Raw genomic sequence first — 22,713 nt, 5'->3', positions numbered from 1 at the left:
ACCGACTCTGACCGGTGCATGGTTCGGCTTGCTGAAGAGCCATTTTTGTTTTGAATGGAGCCTCCTTGCTGCCCCACGAAGTGGCGCTACTGGAAATCCCCGCTCATCATCATCGTTGCTGCCTGGTTCGATAGAGTGGCTCTACAGCAGTTCTGGTTTCAGCTTAGTAAGCCATGTCAAGACAATCCAGCAGCTGATTTGTTTCTTCACGCAAGACACTGTGAGCAGGCCGCATTTTTCGTTTGTGTGACTGGTGTCGGCATGGTGGTGTTTGCTTTGTGTGCTGTGTCGAGGTTTCGGTGATCCAACGCGGCATACGTAAACATCGCGTCAAGGGTCTAATGGCGCCGACAGTGCCCGCGCAGACTGCGCTGGGGAATGTCGGCAAGCGGGTGCCAGGAGGCCTAAGATTTGTCGCCTTCCGATGTGCTCCCTACTGACGCGGAAAATGTTCTGCTGACACCTGCGCCGCGGTTGCATTGCGATTCCGGACACCGTCTCATTTGACAGTTTCATAGGTGCTGACACTGCTGTATTGACATGCGCAGAACTCGACGATGACGAGATCATTTGTCAGGTTTCTGCTGCTCCGCTGGACGATAACTCTGAGTCAGCAGATTTCGCACCATGTGCTATACTGCTGTCGCATGCGGAGCGTGTACAAGCAGTGAGTGTGCTTTCAGCCGCCTATAGCGACCGTACGACCCTCTCCGAGATTCAGGCTTATCTGATTCCGCGTTAACGGAACAGCGTGCAATGGCGCATTCTCGATTTCTTCAAGCGTACTGCCGAGCCCGAACAAGTGCGTGGAAATAAAGGATTTATATTTTTTTTTCTTAATCTGCTTTTTCGGACACCTGTTTATTCGGACATTTCCGCAGTCCCCGTGAGGTCCGAATAAACGGTCGGCAACTGTATTGCAGTGTACACCCACAGAACGCTGTTGGCTTCTTGGGCACATAGCGATCAAAGAGTTCATCGCCGAAACAGGCACAATAATGAACTCACAGTCGCAAGGTGCCGAAATTTGTTCTTGGCCTTGCTGGTCCACCAAACTGAACTTCCGCTCAGTTGCGGGCACTGCGCAAAGGGAGTCGCAAACGCTGCATGACTGCGCTTCTGCAGTCACCGCTGCCACAAAACGCGTCTCAAGGCGCATCTGAATCGTGCGATGTTCGGGCGATGATTCGTCTGGGGAGCCTTGAGTCACCATACAGTATGTAGCTCGCCAACGATTGGGGCTCACTCGCAGGCTGCATGTCCCTGTCGCACGGTGCATCGGAAACGTACACCGTCTCTGCCGGCGATGGTAACCTTCAACCCGCGTCGCCTCCAACAACGCGATCTCGGTTGCTGAATCACGCGGCCGTACGCACAGGTGCGAGAGCCTCCGTTGGCACGTCTTCCGGTGGCTTGGTTTTCAGTGTCGATGTCACCGAGCGATTGTCGGCTTCGCTGCTGGAATTGCACGGTGCAAGATAACGTGGCACGTTATCCGCGTGTTCAGTCGGGTTCTCCGCTTCTCTCGCTGGCCGTCGTCTTTTTCTCGCTGAAGGAGGCTGGCGCTTCCGTTTTCCGAAGGCATGCTTCATTTAAAATTTCGTTTCGAACGCGCGACGATCCCTCACTGACCTGGGAGCTTTCATAAATCCGAATTCTGTGAGTGTCAAACGAAGAAAGACGCCGGCGTGGTTTTCAAAGCAGACAACTGCGGTCCATTGTGGTTGCCAGCTTGCCCGCTGCTGCAGCAGCAACCAATGGCAAGACGCCTTTCAGTACGGCAACCAATCAGAGGCCCGCTTTCATCGCAGTGCCCGTGTGACCGCCTCTAGCAGACCCGCGCTTCTTTTGTGTTTGTGTGTTTGTTACAAGATGGCGACGACCGAAGAATTCAGAAACGGAATGGCGAAACTTCGAGCTTTCGAACGATACCAAGATGGCGGCGTTCGGTGGCGGGAAAAACGAGTTAGGGCTCCGCGAACTGCAGTGATTTTATGCGATTTAAAGCTGTTTTCTCGCCCTACGCACTGATAAATTAATTTTTGGGGGGCACTTTTAGTGCGTTTTCAGTCAAACCATTTTGGTACAATGTAGATTAGGCATTGTAGATACCGAAACGCGTCGTTGCCAAAAATCGTTCTTTTTTGCGATTTTCGCGGACTGATCCCCGCATCCCCCGTTAAGAAAATACCAAAAAGATGCCAAACATTTGGCACAGTTAGCCCAGTGCTTGGTATCCGTTGGTGGATTGCACATCATGGCGTAGTGCACAAATCCACAAACACAGAGCATGGTAAATAAGCAAGCTGATGATGCTCTGTGCAGCCGTGAGCCTACATGTTGAGAAGGTGTACCTTCTTGCACTTATCACACTGCCTCAGAGGGACGCTTCACCTGCATGATAAATGAGACCGCAGCCTCTCGTGAATGGTGGATGATAAGAGTGGCGTATGAACGGAGCAGAATTTGCTACAAACTTGCGGTCCTGTCACCTTTTTTTTTTTTTTTTTTTTTCATTATTGGGGGTGAGCTCCACCACTGGAAAAGCTGGCGCCATCGTTGGTGTGACGTGGAATGAGGGATCACGTGGACATAGCTGCCGTGTCGGCTCCTTCGGAAGCGCCGAAGCGAGATGAAAACTAAAGTTTAATGTCCCACCGGTGCCGCGGTTCTGATTAAGTGGTGAGGCTTTCCCGCCGTGGGTGTCTGCTTGACAACATTTGAAATCACTATAATACGTAGTGGCTGCCTTTGGAGGCGTGCAGCATGGTAGGCTACTGCTCGGTGCCACAGTGCTGGACGTACGCAACGAAGCCCGGTGTCAGCCTTATTCATACGTAGCCGCAAGGCAAGGAGCTGCGTGAAGCTTGGCTGGCGAAACTTAGCACCGGCAAGCAGTCGATCGGCTACAACTCGGGTATACAGCAAGCACAGACAGGAAGATTTCTGCTACGGTGCCGAGACTGCGCGATGTTCGGTGAGTAGCAGAAAACGTGCGCTGAGACACTCGCCTGCGCCCGCTGCCTGGCTGACGTCATGACAGTTTGGTCTATGAACTTGTTGATGCTAGATACTGGCAAGTTCACTGGAACGGAAAGGGAGCGGTAAGATGCACATTAAAAAAAAGGCATGGCATATGGTCTTGTTTGTGTTATGAATTAATGCACTGGATTATGAAAAAGAAGCAGAGAGAAATCGCACGCTGAGAAGACCGATAAGCATACAGTGCGACACAACTTGAAAATAATATTGAAATGTCCAATAATTTAGAAGACAAAAAAGGATTGAATTGTCGCGACGGCACATCACAGTCGCTGTAGGCATCGAAGTCTCTATAACAAAATTAATATGGACAGTTCTGATAGCGTCCATGCCACAATGGTTGCTAGTGTACTGTCAAATGCTCATATGCTGTGGCCTAAAGCTCACGGCACGGTGCGAAAACACGCTCACAGCGAAAGCAAAACATTGTGCACGGACATGCATGCATGCAGACGCACAATCGGTCGCTGTGAACCCGTGCGATCGCTGCATTGAGGCTTCATTCTGTTATGCCCCATTTGGTTATACAGTTGACTCCCTTTAATACAAAGTTCACGGGGACCGCAAAAAACTTCGAATTAAACGGACTTCCAATTAAGGACAAAACACAAAAAACAGCACTTTATTTGTGGCGAAATCGAGTATTTTCTCTGAGAAAAATAGTCGGTCATCTTGCTTTGCTTCTTCTTGTCGAATCGCGCTGCTGAAAGCAAGTTCTGCAGGCTGTAGATGTGGCGGAACGCTTCTTCCGCATTACCTTCAGCAGCAAAGAAGCGCTCCGCGAGAACAAGGCCCGCAGCTACATCGGCAGCCTTAGGTTGCGGCTCGCCTTCAACGTCATCGTCGCTTTCCTGGGTCGCTTCCTGGGGCCGAATAATCTCTACAATTTCGCTATCCATCAGCGCACCACACGTTTCGACCGCCTTGTCTACGGCGACGTAATCTTCAAAATTGACGTCCCCGAGAGTATCACCAAAATCAGTGCCGTCAAGCTCGCTTGTTGACGCTTCCTCCGCTGAAATTTCAGAGGCATCCTCTGAAGAAGCTGCCACAAAACCGCAAGCCCTGAAGCAGTTTGCGATTGTTTCTTGCTTCACACGATCCCATGCTCGCGCCAACATGTGGATGGCACTAAGCAGGCTCACCTGGTACTTTGTGGAGCTATCCATACACAAAATCATGCGCTTGAGGAGGTGCCGCCTGTACAGGACTTTAACATTCTTGATGATGCCTTGGTCCATTGGCTGCAAAACAGCCGTTGTGTTTGCAGGCAAAAATGCGAGGCGTATTGCACTCAAGGCTGGCACATTCACGTGAGCACTGCAGTGATCGACAAGGAACAACACCTTGCGGTTCGAAGCAGCAAACTTGCGGTCCAATTTGCTTATCCAGCTCTTGAAGATTTCTGCCGTCATCCACGCTTTTTTGTTCGCCTCATAGTCCACAGGCAGCGCCTTCACGCCTTTAAAACATCTCGGCTTCGCGGCTTTCCCGATCACAAGTAACCGACATCGTTCCGTGCCAGTCATGTTTGCCGCGATCAGCACCGACACTCTCTCCTTGCTGCGTTAGCCCCCAGCACAGTCGTCGTCCTTGAATGTCAGGGTCTTCTCTGGTAGAAGCCGATAGAAGAGTGCAGTCTCATCTGCATTGAAGATTTCTTCCGGTCTGTATTCGGCGAGATATTCACACAGCTTTCCGTCCTTCCACGTGGCGCATGTTTCCTGGTTAACGGACGCCTTTTCACCACACACGCTTTTGAAAACCAGGTCATGGCGATCTTTAAAGCGTGTCAGCCATCCATCTGACGAAACGAAGTCATCGATCCCCAACATTGCTGCAAGCATTCGGGCTTTCATCGCAACGATGTCTCCGCTGAGAGGAAGTTTGTTGCTCCTGGCCTCCCTAATCCAAACCAGCAGAGCCTTCTCCAACTCTGGGTAAGCGCCGGTGCGCATTCACTTCCGAGAAGTCTTGAACTTGTCGTTCTCAACTGCATCCATTATTGTGCGCTTGCTCTTGATGTAGTTAGAGAGCGTGTTCGGCTTGATCCCGTACTTCCGCGCTATGTCTTGTTTGGCGGCACCTCCCTTCTCAACTTCCTTCAAAACCTCGACTTTCGTTGCCAGGTCGAGCGTGCGATAAGAGCCACGGTTTGCCATGGCTATAAACTGCGCGACTAGGTACAGTCAATTCCGAATCACTCGTGGAACAACCTAGCCTACGAGCTTCCCGCACAAAGGCGCTCGACATACGCTGCGCACGCTGCAAGACTAATCTCGCACAATCTCGCCACTGCCAGTATGCAGCGCTGCGTGCACCTATGGCACCCACGTGGCCTCCGCGATCAGCTCTGGCCATGCGCGGCAGCCGCGCGTGGCCTCCGGTGGGAGCCGCTTCGCCTCCCGCCGGAGTTGATCGCGGAGGCCACGGCAGCCGTAGCAATGAATAATCGTGCCGCTCCAAGAAGGATGGCGTTGCGGGCAGCTGCGGTGGCGATGACACCAACGCGGAGCACGGAACTGTTGCAACATTTGAAAAATTGCACATTCTACCAAAGAATGACGGTCACCTCGAGGATCCCGGCTGAAAATTAACTTCCAATTAAACAATATTACTGGATGAGGACTTCGAATTATCGAGCGATTTCTTCTATAGGATTACATGCAAAACTGACGGGACCGGCACTTCACTTCTAATTAACCGAAAATTCCAATTAAGCGGCTTCGAATTATCGGGAGTCGACTGTACAGACAGCCCACTATAAGAACATATTTCACATAGTTTACTCTCAACGTTTGCCTACCTTTCACGCAAGAAGCCATTTCGGGAGACCGCACACAGTGGCATTCACTGTACGTATTTGGTAAATAGATAGCGTTTGCAAACGATTCTGTGCTTTCAGTTCGCCCAAGATTGTTAGATCGACAGTCAAAAACTTCCCTCGTTTTGAGAGTACCTACATAAATGTCCAGGAGGTCTGCCACGTGGTGTTTTTACTGAGTGCCGCAAGCGAAACCCATGAGGAGTGTGCCGCATGATCCCTCATACTATGCAAGGGAGGTGCTTCCGACAGATGGCGACTCCGTAACTCCTCGCCCCCAATAGCAGCTGTGATCAAACTATGGAGACCTTCGAGTAATTACTTTTTCCCGACAATTTTCAAGTCGAGATTTTAAAGTATTTGGAGTACGGTGCAAAAGCACTTCGAGACAAGAAGTGAAAAATAAATGGAGCCAGGAAAAAATTTTGGCTTAACCATTATTTCAAGATACACCAGAACCTCATTAATTAAACCCTCATTAATATGAAAAATTGGATAATTCAAAATCGTCTTCTTCAATGCAATTAAATTCTCGTTAATTCGGACAACTCTCAAAGCTCAACGTGCGGGGAGCGCTGCAAATGTGCGATGCAAAAGACCAAAAACGGCGCTAGCATCCAACTACAGTGAACTCTCACTTGAGTGAACTTCAAGGGACCGAAGAAAATAGTTCACTTGAATGAAAGTTCACTAAACTGAATATTCACTAGAAAGTGGAACAGCATAGGGCACAGCAGACATCCGAGTCAAAAGTGTGAAATGCAAGTTATGGAGTTATGTAAATCAATATATACGCAGTAAGTAACAGTTACGTTGCTGCCTATCTCACTTCGAAAAAAAGAAATTAATTTTCATTTGCACTGGTGCTCTTGAAGCGCAAGAAGTAACAAGGCTGTCCAGAGAGTCTATGTTTTTGTGCACTTCCTATGGCACAGCATATTGCTGAGACACAAAATCTCCTAACTTTCCGAGGCATCCCACAGCCTCGGCTGGAGTTACAGGACTTGAATCTGCCTCTGCCATTGCATCCTCCTCGTCGTACTCTTCTTCTTTGGAATGAACACTGGGAACAATTTCCAGATCTGATAGTTCAGCTCAGGTAACGAACTCACTGTCACATTGCACACAGTCTTCAAACAAAGTGTTGCTGTCAAATGAGCTGGTGACAGACCTCTGTCTCCACATCCCGGGGTCGATCACCTCATTGCACTGTTCCTCTTACTTCCACCATACAGGGGGGAAAGGCAGAACTTATCCCAGCAGTTTCTAATTGTAGCCGGTGTTACTATTACACCGCTGGAGAGGCAATTTGGGGGCGGCGAGCATTGGCTGCGTCAGCACTGCAGAGCGGAAAACTTCGTTGACCTGATTTCAAAAATGAGCCTGGGTCCACTGATCAAGTTCGTCCAACTGAAATATTTGCTATTCAGAAATTCGTTTAACTGAGAAATTTTTCCATAGACTACACAGGAAAACCACTGGGAATTTTCTAAGAGTTTGTTATTCTGAAATATTCATTAAACCAACGTTCATATAACTGAGAGTCTACTGTAAAATGAAGCGACGCAGTCTGCAATGCCATAGTCATTAGTGGAATCCGACGGGAATGACGGCAATGGCGGAATGCTTTGTGCCTTTAAAGCCCTTATTCCTGCATTTACTGCCACACATAACACCATGTCGGCCCCGGGCCTTCAAAACAACGTAGTCGGCATCCATGATCATGTCAATAGTGCCCATATAGCTATCATATAGCAAATGCAGTTTTGTCCACAGTTACTGCAGCAAATGGCCATTTCGTTTTGCGTGCACCAGCCGCATGCCTTTAAAACCGCAAGGTCACTGTCCATGATTGGATCACTGGCAGCCATGGTTGCGGCAAACAGTATCGTTATGACTCGGTACAAAGCCATGCAAAAATTACGAACGCCAGCTACATCACGTTGCACTGACGATCTGCTCCACTTCACGGGCGAAAAAATAATCGGGATGTGCATGCGGCAGTCAAGAGCACCTCAAATGGACACGTGCCGCAGCAAGCTTAATCATTCACGAGATGAGAACTGCAGCTCCCGTACGGCTTTTGTATACAAAATAGGAATGGGACTTGCCGATTCATTAAGTAAACTAAAGCATGTTGACTTAGTAAGCATTGGTTTATTGCTTTCTTGATTCCCTCGATTATTCAGCATTCAGGTAGTTTGGGCATTTTGGGGGAGCCGTGAAATTCACAATAACGAGGTTTTACTGTACTGATTACAAGAAAGCGTTTGATTCAGTCGAAACCTCAGCAGTCATGGAGGCATTGCGGAATCAGGGTGTAGACGAGCCGTATGTAAAAATGCTGAAAGATATCTATAGTGGCTCCACAGCAACCGTAGTCCTACATAAAGAGAGCAACAAAATCCAAATAAAGAAAGGTGTCACGCAGGGAGATACGATCTCTCCAATGCTATTCACAGCGTGTTTACTGGAGGTACTAAGAGACCTGGATTGGGAAGAATTGGAGATAAGAATTAATGGAGAATACCTTAGTAACTCACGATTCGTTGATGATATTGCCTTGCTTAGTACTAAACTCAGGGGACCACTTACAATGCATGCTCACTCACCTGGAGAGACAAAGCAGAAGGGTGGGTCTAAAAATTAATGTGCAGAAAACTAAAGTAATGTTTAACAGTCTCGGAAGAGAACAGCAGTTTACGATAGGTAGTGAGGCGCTGGAAGTGGTAAGGGAGTAATCTACTTAGGACAGGTAGTGACCGCGGATCTGGATCATGAGACTGAAATAATCTGAAGAATAAGAATGGGCTGGGGTGCGTTTGGCAGGCATTCGCAGATCATGAACAGCAGGTTGCCATTATCCCTCAAGAGAAAAGTGTATAACAGCTTTGTCTTACCAGTACTCGCGTACAGGGCAGAAACCTGGAGGCTTACGAAAAGGGTTCTGCTTAAATTGAGGACAATGCAACAAGCTATGGAAAGAAGAATGATAGGTGTAACGTTAAGGAATAAGAAAAGAGCAGATTGGGTGAAGGAACAAACGCGAATTAATGACATCTTAGTTGAAATCAGGAAAAAGAAATGGGCATGGGCAGGACATGTAATGCGGAGGGAAGATAACAGATGGTCATTAAGGGTTACGGATTGGATTCCAAGGGAAGGGAAGCGTAGCAGGGGGCAGTAGAAAGTTAGGTGGGCGGTTGAGATTAAGAAGTTTGCAGGGACAACATGGCCACAATTAGTACATGACTGGGGTAGTTGGACAAGTGTGGGAGAGGCCTTTGCCCTGCAGTGGGCATAACCAGGCTAACATCTGCCTTGCGTGCAAGAGGACCGTGGTTTGAATCCTGGTGCTGCGCAATTTTCCACCGGATTAAAAAAAAAATCCATGCGTTGATAAAATTACATAAACAGGCCTGGAGTGTGGCCTGATCCCGATGACCAGAACTGGTAACGCACTCCCTCACCAGAGTAGGATTGGCCACCCTGGTGCAGTACTTGGCCACAACCTCCTATATGAACACAACAATCAAGTCATCTTTACTTGACAATGACTATAGAACTCAGGGTTAGAGAGCCAGTGATAGATTTGCAGCTGCTAGGTGCTTTCCAGAATTGTACTTTTGTATGATGCCTCAATCACTTCTGCAGCCAGTAGTCTGTTCCAGCCAAAGGGGCCTAGTGTACAGAGCTCATGATGAGGTTCTCTTTATGAAGGAGTGGTATGATAGATATGTTACGAGCTATCGTGACAATATTATAACAGAGCGAACGCGCAATATGCTTAGTCACGGGTTCGAGGTGCCGATGCGCAGTTCGCGGAGCCCTAACTCGTTTTTCCCGCCACCGAACGCCGCCATCTTGGTATCGTTCGAAAGCTCGAAGTTTCGCCATTCCGTTTCTGAATTCTTCGGTCGTCACCATCTTGTAACAAACAAACAAACGCGAAAGAAGCGCGGGTCTGCTAAAGGCGGTCACACGGGCCCTGCGATTTTTAATGATGAAAGCGGGCCTCCGTTTGGTTGCCGTGCTGAAAGGCGTCTCGCCATTGGTTGCTGCTGCTGCAGCGGGCAAGCTGGCAACCAAAGCGGACCACAGTTGTCTGCTTTGAAAACCACGCCGGCGTTTTCTTCGTTTGACACTCGCAGAATTCGGATTTATGAAAGCTCCCAGGTCAGTGATGGATCGTCGCTTAGAAAAGAAATTTTAAACGAAGCATGCCTTTGGAAAACAGAAGCACAAGCCTCCGCTGCTGCTGCAGCGGGCAAGCTGGCAACCAAAGCGGACCACAGTTGTCTGCTTTGAAAACCACGCCGGCGTTTTCTTCGTTTGACACTCGCAGAATTCGGATTTATGAAAGCTCCCAGGTCAGTGATGGATCGTCGCTTAGAAAAGAAATTTTAAACGAAGCATGCCTTTGGAAAACAGAAGCACAAGCCTCCTACGGCGAGAAAAAGACGGCGGCCAGCGGGAGAAGCGGAGCACCTGACTGAACACGCGGATAACGTGCCGCGTTATCTTGCACCGTGCGATTCCAACAGCGAAGCCGACAATCGCCCTGTGATATAGACACTGATAACCAAGCCACCGGAAGAAGTGCCAACGGAGGCTCTCGCACCTGTGCGTACAGCCGCGTGATTCAGCAACCGAGATCACATTTTTGGAAGCGACGCGGGTCAAAAGTCACCATCGCCGGCAGAGACGGTGTACTATTTCCGACGCATCGTGCGACAGGGACACGCAGCCTGCGAGTGAGCCCCAATCGTTGGCGAGCTACATGCTGTATGATGACTCAAGTCTCCCCAGACGAATCATCGCCCGAACGTCGCATGATTCAGACGTGGCTTGAGCTGCATTTTGTGGCAGCAGTGACTGCAGAAGCGCAGGCATGCAGCGTTCGCGACTCCCTTCACGCAGTGTTCACAACTGAGCAGAAGTTAAATTCGATGGACCAGCAAGGCCAAGAAGAAATTTCGGCCCCTTGTGGCTGTGAGTTCATTACTGTGCAGGTTTCCGCAATGAACTCTTTGATCGCTAAACCTCTGTGCCCAAGATGCCAACAGCGTTCTTAGGGTGTACACTGCGCTCGGTCTGGCACGGAAAATGGCGGACATGCATTACTCCAGAGGGCTCAAGAAAAGGATAAAGAACGCCTGAAGAAGGCATCCAAAGCCCACCAAACAAAGAGGCAAAGGTGTAAGAAGATGCCTGACAGCAATGATTTAAAATATTACAGCCCTGGTGCATTTTAAAAAATTTGCAGTGCTTTTAAAACTTTGCAGGCAGTTTTCTCAATTGCATTTTTTTTGGTCAATCACCTTGCTCGTGGGAAGCGTAGCACAACAATGGCTGGACCGATTTTGGTCCAGTTTCTTTCGCTGTGATCCACAAGCTGTGCTGTACTTAATGACAGTCTTGAAATGTTTCTTTATCTTTCCATTATTTAATTATTTCACAATAACTGCATGGCTCCATGCAGTGAAGCACAGTCGTGTGCATGTTATGTTGAGCAAAAAATTATTAGTGCATTAGAAAAAAGAAGAAATCGAACACTGTCTTCGTGCAGATTAGACATTTGGGCAAACATGCAAAGTATTCTCAGCTCCCTGTCGTGTTTCATTACTGTGTCAGCTTTTCCACAAACAAGGAACTTATAAATTCTTATGAAACGGAAATTAATTAAGATATCCGAATGAAATTTTCGATTTATATCTTTATTGCAGTGTGCAGTGTGTGTGCCAAATTTCAGCCTTTTCTGTCAAGAAACAAGAAAGTTATTTCTGATCCCCTCCTCCTCCCTTAAGGGGGGACACACGGGTCTTTAGCACTAAAAAATAGAATTTCGGAAGATGCTATATTCGGAATCTACGTTCATTATTCTACTAATCTGCAAAGTTTCATATCTGAAACATATCTATTTCAACACAATATCGTTTTTTTGCATTAAAGGTAGCTCAATTTCTCTAGATGTAGAACCAAAAACAGTGCAATTTCAACGACGTGCAGCTTCCGCGCTATAGCTCCGCTCGCGGCCTTGTTGGTATCATTTGAAAGAGCAGTTTTTCGTCTGCAATTTTCGCGCGCCAGCGCTTCTCTCCAGTCACCGGTAACTGTAGAGAAACGCCGCGAAACAATGATGAAATGCCAGTCACCATTGGCTGCTCAGGGCACGTGATGAAAAGTGGCTACACGGTTGGTTGAGAGCATCGTCTGCAGTGCGTCTCAGTCGCTTACGCGGACGCCATTTTGTCCTTTCGTCGGACGCGAAAGCAACTTGCCGCGATGTCAACAAGAAAGTTTGTGTGCCGACACAAGTACGGCAAGAAAAGAAGGTCATCACTGATTGAAAACATCAGAAGAGTGGCTGAAAGATCGAGAGGCACCAAGGGCGAACTGAAAATCGAAGATGAGTGACTGCAGGCATCGAGCGACGGAGCCGCCGAGCTGCGCACACCAGGATTAGGCTTAGCAGTCTCGTCAACGAGTGACCCTGACGTCGGCCGCATTCGTCGTGATACAGTGATCTGGACGCCTTCAGATATTGATGAAGGTAGGAAAAGAGCCGATGCCAAAGTTTGAGAGCTTGCATCGACTGCAGCAACGCAAAGAAAATCGGACTTGTTGGCCGCGAGCGGTTCCGGTGGCTGCCCGCCTGACGAGACCAGTTTCACCGTGGTGTGTTTGGAATTGGTGAACACGCTTCTTGAACACCTACAGTGTAAGATATGTGGCGGAAATGCGAAAATATGGCAAGAGGAGCGACAATACGGCCTTGCCGTGAAGCTGTCACTTGTTTGCTCCAACTGCGGTGACAAAGCTACGGTTTGGAGCTCGCCGCCCGTGAACGGTGATAAAAAAGTGAATCCGTTTACAATAAACATTCTGGCTGCATGTGCCATGCAAGCTACTGGCAACAGACAAATGGCCCTCAACGGTATTTTAGCCATCATGAACATTTCTCACCGCGGACTGCACACGAAAACATGGCAAGCCTACCAAAAGACAAAGTTGACGCCCACCGCGGCTCGTGCAGCCGAGCGACAAGAAAAGGAGAGCGCAGAAGCCATACGGAAATTGTACAGCGAGCTTAGGCTAGACAATCCCAGGAACATCGCCGTGTCCTACGACGGGTCTTCGATGACCCATGGGCATTCGTCCTACATCGGAGTCGGCGCGGTTATTGAACTTCTTTTGGGGCTTGTCTTGGACCATGTCGCACTAAGCAACTTTTGTGCTGGTTGCGAACGCGGACCAAAAGCTCATGACCCTCTCTATGAAGAATGGAAGGCCCGTCACGTATGCCAAGAAAATACGGACAAGAAATCTGGCGAAATGGAGGTTGAGATTGGCCTTGTTCTATTCAGGAGGTCTTGTGAGAAGTACCAGCTCAGATATACGACAGTTTTGTCAGATGGAGACAGCAGGACATTCCTTGCCCTAAAGGAGGCTGAAGTCTATGGGTATATAGATATCCAAAAAGAGAAATGTGTCAACCATGTGCAGAAGCGCATGGGGATAGCCCTCCGCAATCTCCTGGCAAAACACAAGGGCTTGAAACCACTAGGTGGGAAAGGGAGGTTGACTGGTGACCTTGTGAACAAACTCGGCTCGTACTACGGCTGAGCAATCAAGTCGCACAGTGATGACATTGCTGCTATGCAAAAGGCTGTGATGGCGACATATCACCATGGAACATCAAATGATTGTCTCTCCAATCACAGCCTTTGTCCCACTGGTCCCAATTCTTGGTGCCGGAAAATGCTGCGAAAGCTAAAGAGCCAGCACCATAACATCGTTATAGCCTTCCCGATCATGTGGCCAAAGCTCTGCTGCCTATCTACAAGCGGCTATCTGATAAGAAGCTTCTTGAGCGGTGTGTGCGTGGCAAAACTCGGTATAGTAATGAGAGCCCGCACTCACCTACTATAGGCACTCGCCCCAAAAGAGAAGCCTGCATCTTTATTCGCCATTGAAGCAGCTGTGGCAGAAGCTGTAATAAACTTTAATGCAGGCCGTGAAAGAACCTCAGCTGGAATTTTACATGAGCTTAGCATGAATCCTGGCCAGCGAAGCACCAAACGCATGAGAGAAAAGGATCGGCAGCGATCAGTCTCATCTGCACACAAACGTGCATCTGCAGACACTGTGCAACAAACACTGAAGAAGCGCCATAGAGGTGGCAGTGATCAAAGTGATTATGCCCCGGGAGCACATTAGTGCTTTGCAAGTGCAAATGTGTTTACATTTCTCCATTTTGTCTAAATAAAGCTTTCTTTGTTCGTTTTTCTCACTTTACTCAAAATGCAAATTTTGGCCTCTCAATGCATCCATAAATGCGATATCTCAGCTCCAGTTGCAGATATCATAATAATTCTTTTTGAAGTGCATAGCTGAATGAATGGAGCACACACTGATGCAAACCATTTTTTTAATTTCCTTTTGACAAATGTTTTATATGGTGCAATTTCTCAGTGGGTAATTACCTCTTATGAGACACTTGTATTGAATGGGCTTTAATATGGGACATAATTTTCCGAACTAAAATCTGCTTGCATTATTGTGTCCCTTATGGTTTATTGAGTCCACAAACATGTATATAGAAAATTTTTAACGAGTGATTATTTTTTAATTAATTTCACGCATAATGCCAAGTGATTTTTAATTATCTGATGAACTAAGCAAGCTAGAATGAATTTAATTGCATTTTTGGAATCTGCAAAAGAAAGTGAACAAGTTTGGCAAGTTTCACCAAGCTTGATAAAGAAATAAGCAAGTTGTGTTTTGATGCGGCATCCCCCCTTAAGTAACAAGCTCAGGGCTGCAGTACTGTAGCAGTGCTTTTTCAAAAACTGTGCCGTTTCTTACCACACTTCATCAGTGTTCGCAGCGACGCTTCATTCTTGTCATCAGTGGGACAAGCCAGCCAAGAACGGTAGAAAAAGAGTGGTATTCAATCTATCAAAAGGCATGGCTACAAATTCGCGGGAACTGGGGTGGTATTCCCAGCTGATTACTTTTTGGGATGCTGGCGCTTTCGCAATACCGTATTTACTCGCATAATGGTCGCACTTGCGTAATGATCGCACCCCTGAATTTTGTTGTCAAAATTCTTCCCCCCCCCCCCCCCCCCCGTGTAATGATCGCACCCCGAACTTGCCACAGCGATATGTCGTGTGCCAAGTCTAGCTAATGATGATCACGCTTACCATCTGTCGAATGCTACGCGAATGACTCTTCAAGACAAGCCAAGCGGTCTGCACGAACCAAACATCCTTAAGTTGATGCCTCATTTCATTACTTTCATCACTTTCCGCACTTCCATGAGAAAAAGAGGTACAACCAAACTTGCCTTTATTATGTGTAGGCTTTATAATGTTGGTGGTCAACAACAAAAAAGTTGCCTTTCGATTCTTTTCATCTGCACTCATGGGCACGCAACAAATCACGCGTGGCAATGATAGCCACGTTTACACTGATATGTTAAAAGTGTGCCCTATTCATACGCCGACGCTTGTAACACAGCTAAGATATTCGCCCACCCTTAGCGGAAACGTACCGTATTAGGATAGTAGTGAAGACAAGATGCTGCAGTTTCCGGAGCACGCCGGCCATGCGTTTCTATGTCACTGGCAGCTAAGCGCGCCCATCTGTTTCCGTTCCCTCAAAATGGACATGGCTGCGTTATTGCCGCAAGCTTGCCGATATTAACAATATTATTCATCACTGATACGGAAGAAACTGTTCCACTGCACGTAATGTACTCACGAGAAGAAAAAAAACATCGCGTTCGGCATGCTCCGCCGGCCGCCATTTTTGTTTTGGTGTCCCATACCCGCAGCAAGCGAGGGACGAAAAAAAAAATTCGTTTTTCGCAGGAAATGTAACTCGCGCAATGATCGCACCCATGAATTTGCGTCAATTTTTCTGACAAAAAAAGTGCGATCATTATGCGAGTAAATATGGTATTTCACGTGACTATACTCGCAGACAACTTTCTGTGGCATGAAGCTCCAGGCGTGGGGCTGCTGCACATGTGTTACGGCGCCAAGTAGCCCGCCAGCGTTTGGCAGTACTTTTGGTTGCTCGGAACAGGCGCTGAACAGACGCTGTGGTCCATAGATGCCCAACGTGTTGGGTGCCAAGTCGCACAACATATTGCAAAAGTGATATATAGCGAATATACCACTCGTGGTATATTGAGTTCTCGTAAGAAATTTAGTGGCTACTGGTACCCATGTCAAAAGGCTCTGTGTAGTCTATGCGCAGCCATGCACTTACATTTTCGTGAACTCGCCTGTCTCAAAACTGTTTATTTAGGAAATATTCCTTGTTTTTACATTTTTTAATTAACAGGGTTTGGCTGTAGTTTGTTAGATAAGTTATTTAAATGGTTGCCAACAAAATGTAGTTCCTATTGGCCGACTATCACCAATAACTGTGAGCTCTGGTGTGGCACAAGGGAAAGTGTTTGGGTAGCTGCTGTTCTTAAATTATAATAATAATATTGTTCAAAATGTCACGTCTTCCATTAAATTGTTTGCAGGTGACTGCGTAGCGTATAGGGAAATAAAATCACGGGAGAGATACTGAAATGTTGCAGAGGCATTTGTGCATAATAGTGCAGTAGTGCCAAAATATGTAAGATGACCTTAAATATCCGGAAATGCTCCTTCATTGCATTCACCAACCGTGTCCATAGATTAGAGACAAGTTACAGCATCAACAATACAATAATTCACAACTAGTTGGACTTCAAGTAGCTTGGTGTGTACCATATTTACTTGATTCTAACGCGCCCTCAATTGTAACGTGCACCCATTTGCCGCGGCCTAAAAAATGAAAATTCCTTTACAGTACCGCGTACCTCATTCTTTCATACAGAAATACAACCTTCTCTCATTTGGAAAAAACAGACTTACTCCCGATGCATAAAAGTTGCGATATATAAAAAAACTGGCAGTTTCGCCCAAAAGGCGAAGCACCGATTGCGATAGCAAATTAGTGGACAGCTATACGAAAAGTAAGGATAGTAGTTTCATCTGCTGTATAAGCTTGTAAACATTCGCTTACTAACTCAATTAACTAACACTTGTCATGCGTGCACAAGCAAACATAAACATGTCTCACTCAGTGACCGCGGAAACTCTTTATCAAAACGCTGGAGTTAGGAAGTGTGGTAGCAGGAGCGAGGGAATTGACCTTTGCGCGAACTCTCACATCAACGTGAACTAAGCGATGGGAACACAGGAACAGTCTGTCGTTTATGTTTACACCACATAGACTGTGTGCCTTCACGACTGCATCCCGCGATCGCGTCAATTGCAACCGCTGTTTCGTCCACAGTGGCTATAGCAAACAGTAGTCTGCTTTTGACTCGCGCGCAATGGATGCTCGAACAATGTCACAAACATGGCGGAAGCTGTCAAGGACGAAAAGTGCAGCCAACCACGGCAATAAAAATATGCACGTGGTTGCGAAAAGCAGGTTGTAATGAAGGCACATGCCGTGGCCGCTCTGCAAAGTAAGTTGTGAGGCCTTCGCTGCCTGCAAGCGCTAATCAGTCACAAGATGACAAGAATTGCATCTTCTTGCAGCGGTGGCGTAGAGGTAGAACACCCACCTCGCGTGCAAGAGGTCCGTGGTTCGAATCCCGGTGCCGGCAATTTTCCACCGGATTAAAAAAAAAAATCCGTGTGTTGATAAAATTGCACAAACAGGCCTGGAGTGTGGCCTGATCCCGGTGACCAGAACCGGTAACGCACTCCCTCACCAGAGCAGGATTGGCCACCCTGGTGCAGTACTTGGCCACAACCTCCTATATGAACACAACAATCAAACCCCGGCCCTCAGTCCCCAGCAGCTGCGAAGCAACTGACCACGGCGGCAGTCAGACCTGCGACGCAGCAGATGGTGCTAAGAATCACTGGCTCCGGACAGGATGCCATTGGAATATGAACCTGGCAACGTTTAACGCTAGAACGTTATCTAGTGAGGCAAGTCTAGCAGTGCTATTGGAGGAATTAGAGGGCAGTAAATGGGATATAATAGGGCTCAGTGAAGTTAGGACAAAAGAAGCATATGCAGTGCTTAAAAGCGGGCACGCCCTGTGCTACTGGGGATTAGCGGAGAGACGAGAACTAGGAGTCGGATTCCTCATTAATAAGGATATAGCAGGTAACATACAGGACTTCTATAGCACTTACGAGAGTGTGGAAGGTCTTGCTGTGAAACTTAATAAGAGGTACAAATTGAAAGTCGTACAAGTCGAAAGCTTCTATGAAGACGTGGAATCGGCGATGGGTAGAGTGAAAACTAAATACACTATACTAATGGGCGACTTTAATGCCAAGGTAGGCAAGAAGCAGGCTGGTGACAAAGCAGAGGGGGAATATGGCATAGGCACTAGGAATAGCAGGGGAGAGTTATTAGTAGAGTTTGCGAAACAGAATAATATGAGGATAATGAACACCTTCTTCCGCAAGCGGGACAGCCGAAAGCGGACCTGGAGGAGCCCGAACGGCGAGACTAGAAATGAAATAGACCTCATACTCTGCGCTAACCCTGGCATCATACAAGATGTGGACGTGCTCGGCAAGGTGCTCTGCAGTGACCACAATATGATAAGAACTCGAATAAGCCAAGACCTGAGGAGGGAACGGAAGAAACTGGTACATAAGAAGCCGATCAATGAGTTAGCGGTAAGAGGGAAAATAGAGGAATTCCAGATCAAGCTACAGAACAGGTATTCGGCTTTAACTCCGGAAGAGGACCTTAGTGTTGAAGCAATGAACGACAATCTTGTGGGCATCATTAAGGAGTGTGCAAAGGAAGTCGGTGGTAACTCCGTTAGGCAGGATACCAGCAAACTATCGCAGGAGACGAAAGATCTGTTCAAGAAACGCCAATGTATGCAAGCATCTAACCCTACAGCTAGAATAGAACTGGCAGAACTTTCGAAGTTAATCAACAAGCGTAAGACAGCTGACATAAGGAAGTATAATATGGATAGAATTGAACATGCTCTCAGGAACGGAGGAAGCCTAAAAACAGTGAAGAAGAAACTAGGAATTGGCAAGAATCAGATGTATGCGTTAAGAGACAAAGCCGGCAATATTATTACTAATATGGATGAGATAGTTCAAGTGGCTGAGGATTTTTATAGAGATTTATACAGTACCAGTGGCACCCTCGACGATAATGGAAGAGAAATTAGTCCAGAGGACTTCGAAATCCCAAAGGTAATGCCGGAAGAAGTAAAGAAAGCCTTGGGAGATATGGAAAGGGGGAAGGCAGCTGGGGAGGATCAGGTAACAACAGATTTGTTGAAGGATGGTGGACAGATTGTTCTAGAGAAACTGGCCACCCTGTATACGCACTGCCTCATGACCTCGAGCGTACCGGAATCTTGGGAGAACGCTAACATAATCCTAATCCATAAGAAAGGGGACGCCAAAGACTTGAAAAATTGTAGACCGATCAGCTTACTGTCCTTTGCCTACAAACTATTTACTAAGGTAATCGCAAATAGAATCAGGAACACCTTAGACTTCTGTCAAGCAAAGGACCAGGCAGGACTCCGTAAAGGCTACTCAACAATAGATCATATTCACACTATCAATCAGGTGATAGAGAAATGTGCGGAATATAACCAACCCTTATATATAGCTTTCATCGGTTGTCGAAAGCTCAGCAGTCATAGAGGCATTACGGAATCAGGGTGTGGACGAGCCGTATGTAAAAATACTGAAAGATATCTATAGCGGCTCCACAGCCACCGTAGTCCTCCATAAAGCAAGCAACAAAATCCCAATAAAGAAAGGCGTCAGGCAGGGAGATACGATATCTCCAATGCTATTCACAGCATGTTTACAGGAGGTATTCAGAGACCTGGATTTGGAAGAATTTGGGATAAAAGTTAATGGAGAATACCTTAGTAACTTGCGATTCGCTGATGATATTGCCTTGCTTAGTAACTCAGGGGACCAATTGCAATGCATGCTCACTGATCTAGAGAGGCAAAGCAGAAGAGTGGGTCTAAAAATTAATCTGCAGAAAACTAAAGTAATGCTTAACAGTCTCGGAAGAGAACAGCAATTTACAATAGGCAGTGAGGCACTGGAAGTCGTAAGGGAATACATCTACTTAGGGCAGGTAGTGACGGCGGATCCGGATCATGAGGCGGAAATAAGCAGAAGAATAAGAATGGGCTGGGGTGCGTTTGGCAGGCATTCTCAGATCATGAACAGCAGGTTGCCATTATCCCTCAAGAGAAAAGTATACAATAGCTGTGTCTTACCAGTACTCACCTACGGGGCAGAAACCTGGAGGCTTACGAAAAGGGTTCTACTCAAATTGAGGACGACGCAACGAGCTATGGAAAGAAGAATGATAGGTGTAACGTTAAGGGATAAGAAAAGAGCAGATTGGGTGAGGGAACAAATGCGAGTTAATGACATCTTAGTTGAAATCAAGAAAAAGAAATGGGCATGGGCAGGACATGTAATGAGGAGGGAAGATAACCGATGGTCATTAAGGGTTACGGACTGGATACCAAGGGAAGGGAAGCATAGCAGGGGGCCGCAGAAAGTTAGGTGGGCAGATGAGATTAAGTTTGCAGGCATGGCATGGCCACAATTAGTACATGACCGGGGTTGTTGGAGAAGTATGGGAGAGGCCTTTGCCCTGCAGTGGGCGTAACCAGGCTGATGATGATGATGATGATGATGATGATGATGATGATGATGATGATCTTCTACACTGCTATTGTGCAAAATAGAAACAGGATTTGTTGATTCATTCAATAAATAAAAGCGTGTTGATGTAGGCAACATTTGTTCATTCTTTTTAATACCCTAGATAATTCGACATTCAGTTATTCGGAAATTCTTTTTTCTATCCGGTGAAATCTTAATCAACAAGGTTTTACTGTATACCATGTTTACACGAATGTAAGTCGACAACCCTCCCCCCTCCCCTCCATATTGCGTGTGACGGAGAGAAAAAAAAAGAAAAGAAAAGCATACCCGCGGGCGCATTCAATAACGAAAATTTACTGGTAGCTTACATGGTCACTGGACTACTCATCTTCACTAGTGCTGCCATCGTCATCGCCGCTACGGTCCCACAGCACGTCGTCGTTCAGCAAAATTCCACATTTGGCAAACGACCGCACCACGACATCTTGTGGAACAGCGAATGTACCCACCCACACGCAGCCATCAGGGAGGCTGTTTTGACAGGTCCGGTTGGCGTAAGTTCACGGTCTTCTGTCGCCAGCCACTCGTACTCGCAGCAGCAGAGTCCTTAAAAGGCGAAGATCCGGGCTTGTTTCATGACCATGTCACACTTCACTGGCAGGGACCGATCGTGCATTCAGCGACGTACCCCACAAGCTTGGTCTACAGGTCTGGAAAGCGTCCCGACTTCGGCCCGTGGGAAATTCTTCGCTTGCCGTCACAGTTGAAAATTTTGTTTCGCTGCAGTTTCCACTCTCGCACCACCCGTTCAGAAACATCGAATTTGCGGCCCGCTGCACAGTCATTTGTTTCTTCTACGTAAAGCATGGCAGCCCTCTTGAGCGCTGTTGTGAACAAGCACTGAATGTTTAGTGGGCCTGGAGCACTCGTGACGATTGAGGAAGCATGGAAGTAGCATGTAGCCGGCAGTCAGTCGAACACGTCAAACTAAGAGCTACAGGGAAAGAGAAAAATGTGAGCGGTGTCTGCTCTTCCATGAACTATCTATACTCCCCGCAAGCGTTGTGGGGGTGCCGCTGCGAATGGAACAGCGTCTCTTCCATCAACTATAGACCCCCCCCCCCATGAGTGTTGTGTGCACTGTAAAACTCTCAAAAATCTTGAAAAACCCTTCCGGAAAGCGAACAAACGCGCGGGATAGTGAAAAGCTATGGGTAGGGCCGTAGAGCAAACATAAAATGGTAACTACATTGAAGCTCCCCTGATATCTCGTTGGTCTCGCTTTTTTGGCGGTGCCATGTTTTGATTTCGATTATAAGTCAATTCCCCCACTTCAGATTTTCAAGTTAAAAAAAAAGGTCGATATACAATTACGTAAATATGGTATATTGTATAATTTTGCATAATGTTCACATATGTAATGTTTTTTTAAAGATCTTTTCCTTGTATAACCATGTATTGTTATTTGTGTTATGATATGGGCCACCTCCTACCCTACGCTATTCCTTGTGGCTATGTAGGTAAAGAAACTAAATAACATAAATAACTGTTGCTGTTGGCTTAGCTTTGATGCTCAAAAAGAAAGTCAAACACCGTCTTGGCTCACTTTAAGGGCGCATGGTGTTGGTGAATTGTTGAGGACCCTCCAGTTGTGCTTTCGTGGTGCCCGTGCCTTTAGTGCCATTTTGATTCTTCAAGTCGGTCTTGACTGGCATATAGTGCCTGGCGGATGTTGCTTTGTGTTGCCGCTGCATTGTACTAGCCTGGCACCGAAGATGTACGACGCAAGGTCACAACCATGCCTGCCACTGCCACATTGTGCGTTCTCCGTGGTGGCATTATGGCAATCCTGGGTGTGTCGCAGAGCTTAAGTTGGCCACAGATGGTGGCCTCAGTCTAAAAGCAACAGCCTGTGGCCATTTTTGAGCTCTTCAAGTGGAGTACTCGCACAGCTGCAGGACCGGTTAGTGACGCAGGAGAGTAATGCATGCGGACACTACTTTATGCGGCAATGGCAGTGCGAGCAGACGTAAACTACACTTCTGAGGCATTTCAGTGTGACGATAGCCAGGTCATGTGCTTGCCACTACGAACGATTGCTTGTTGTTGTGTTTTGTCGTGCTAACTTTGTTGATCCCTGGTGTGAAT

General features: G+C 47.1%; 1 protein-coding gene across 2 annotated transcripts in view; it reads left to right on the top strand.

Moving 5' to 3' along the window:
* Positions 1 to 22,713, top strand: part of LOC142573266 (protein alan shepard-like) — a 160,870-nt gene that overhangs the window by 43,800 nt on the left and 94,357 nt on the right. The gene's annotated exons all lie outside the window — the stretch shown is intronic.

Source organism: Dermacentor variabilis, chromosome 2 (assembly GCF_050947875.1).
Source record: "Dermacentor variabilis isolate Ectoservices chromosome 2, ASM5094787v1, whole genome shotgun sequence".
Lineage (NCBI taxonomy): Eukaryota > Metazoa > Arthropoda > Arachnida > Ixodida > Ixodidae > Dermacentor > Dermacentor variabilis.
Note: the sequence above shows the minus strand (reverse complement) of the source record. Positions and strands in the feature narration are given on the sequence as shown.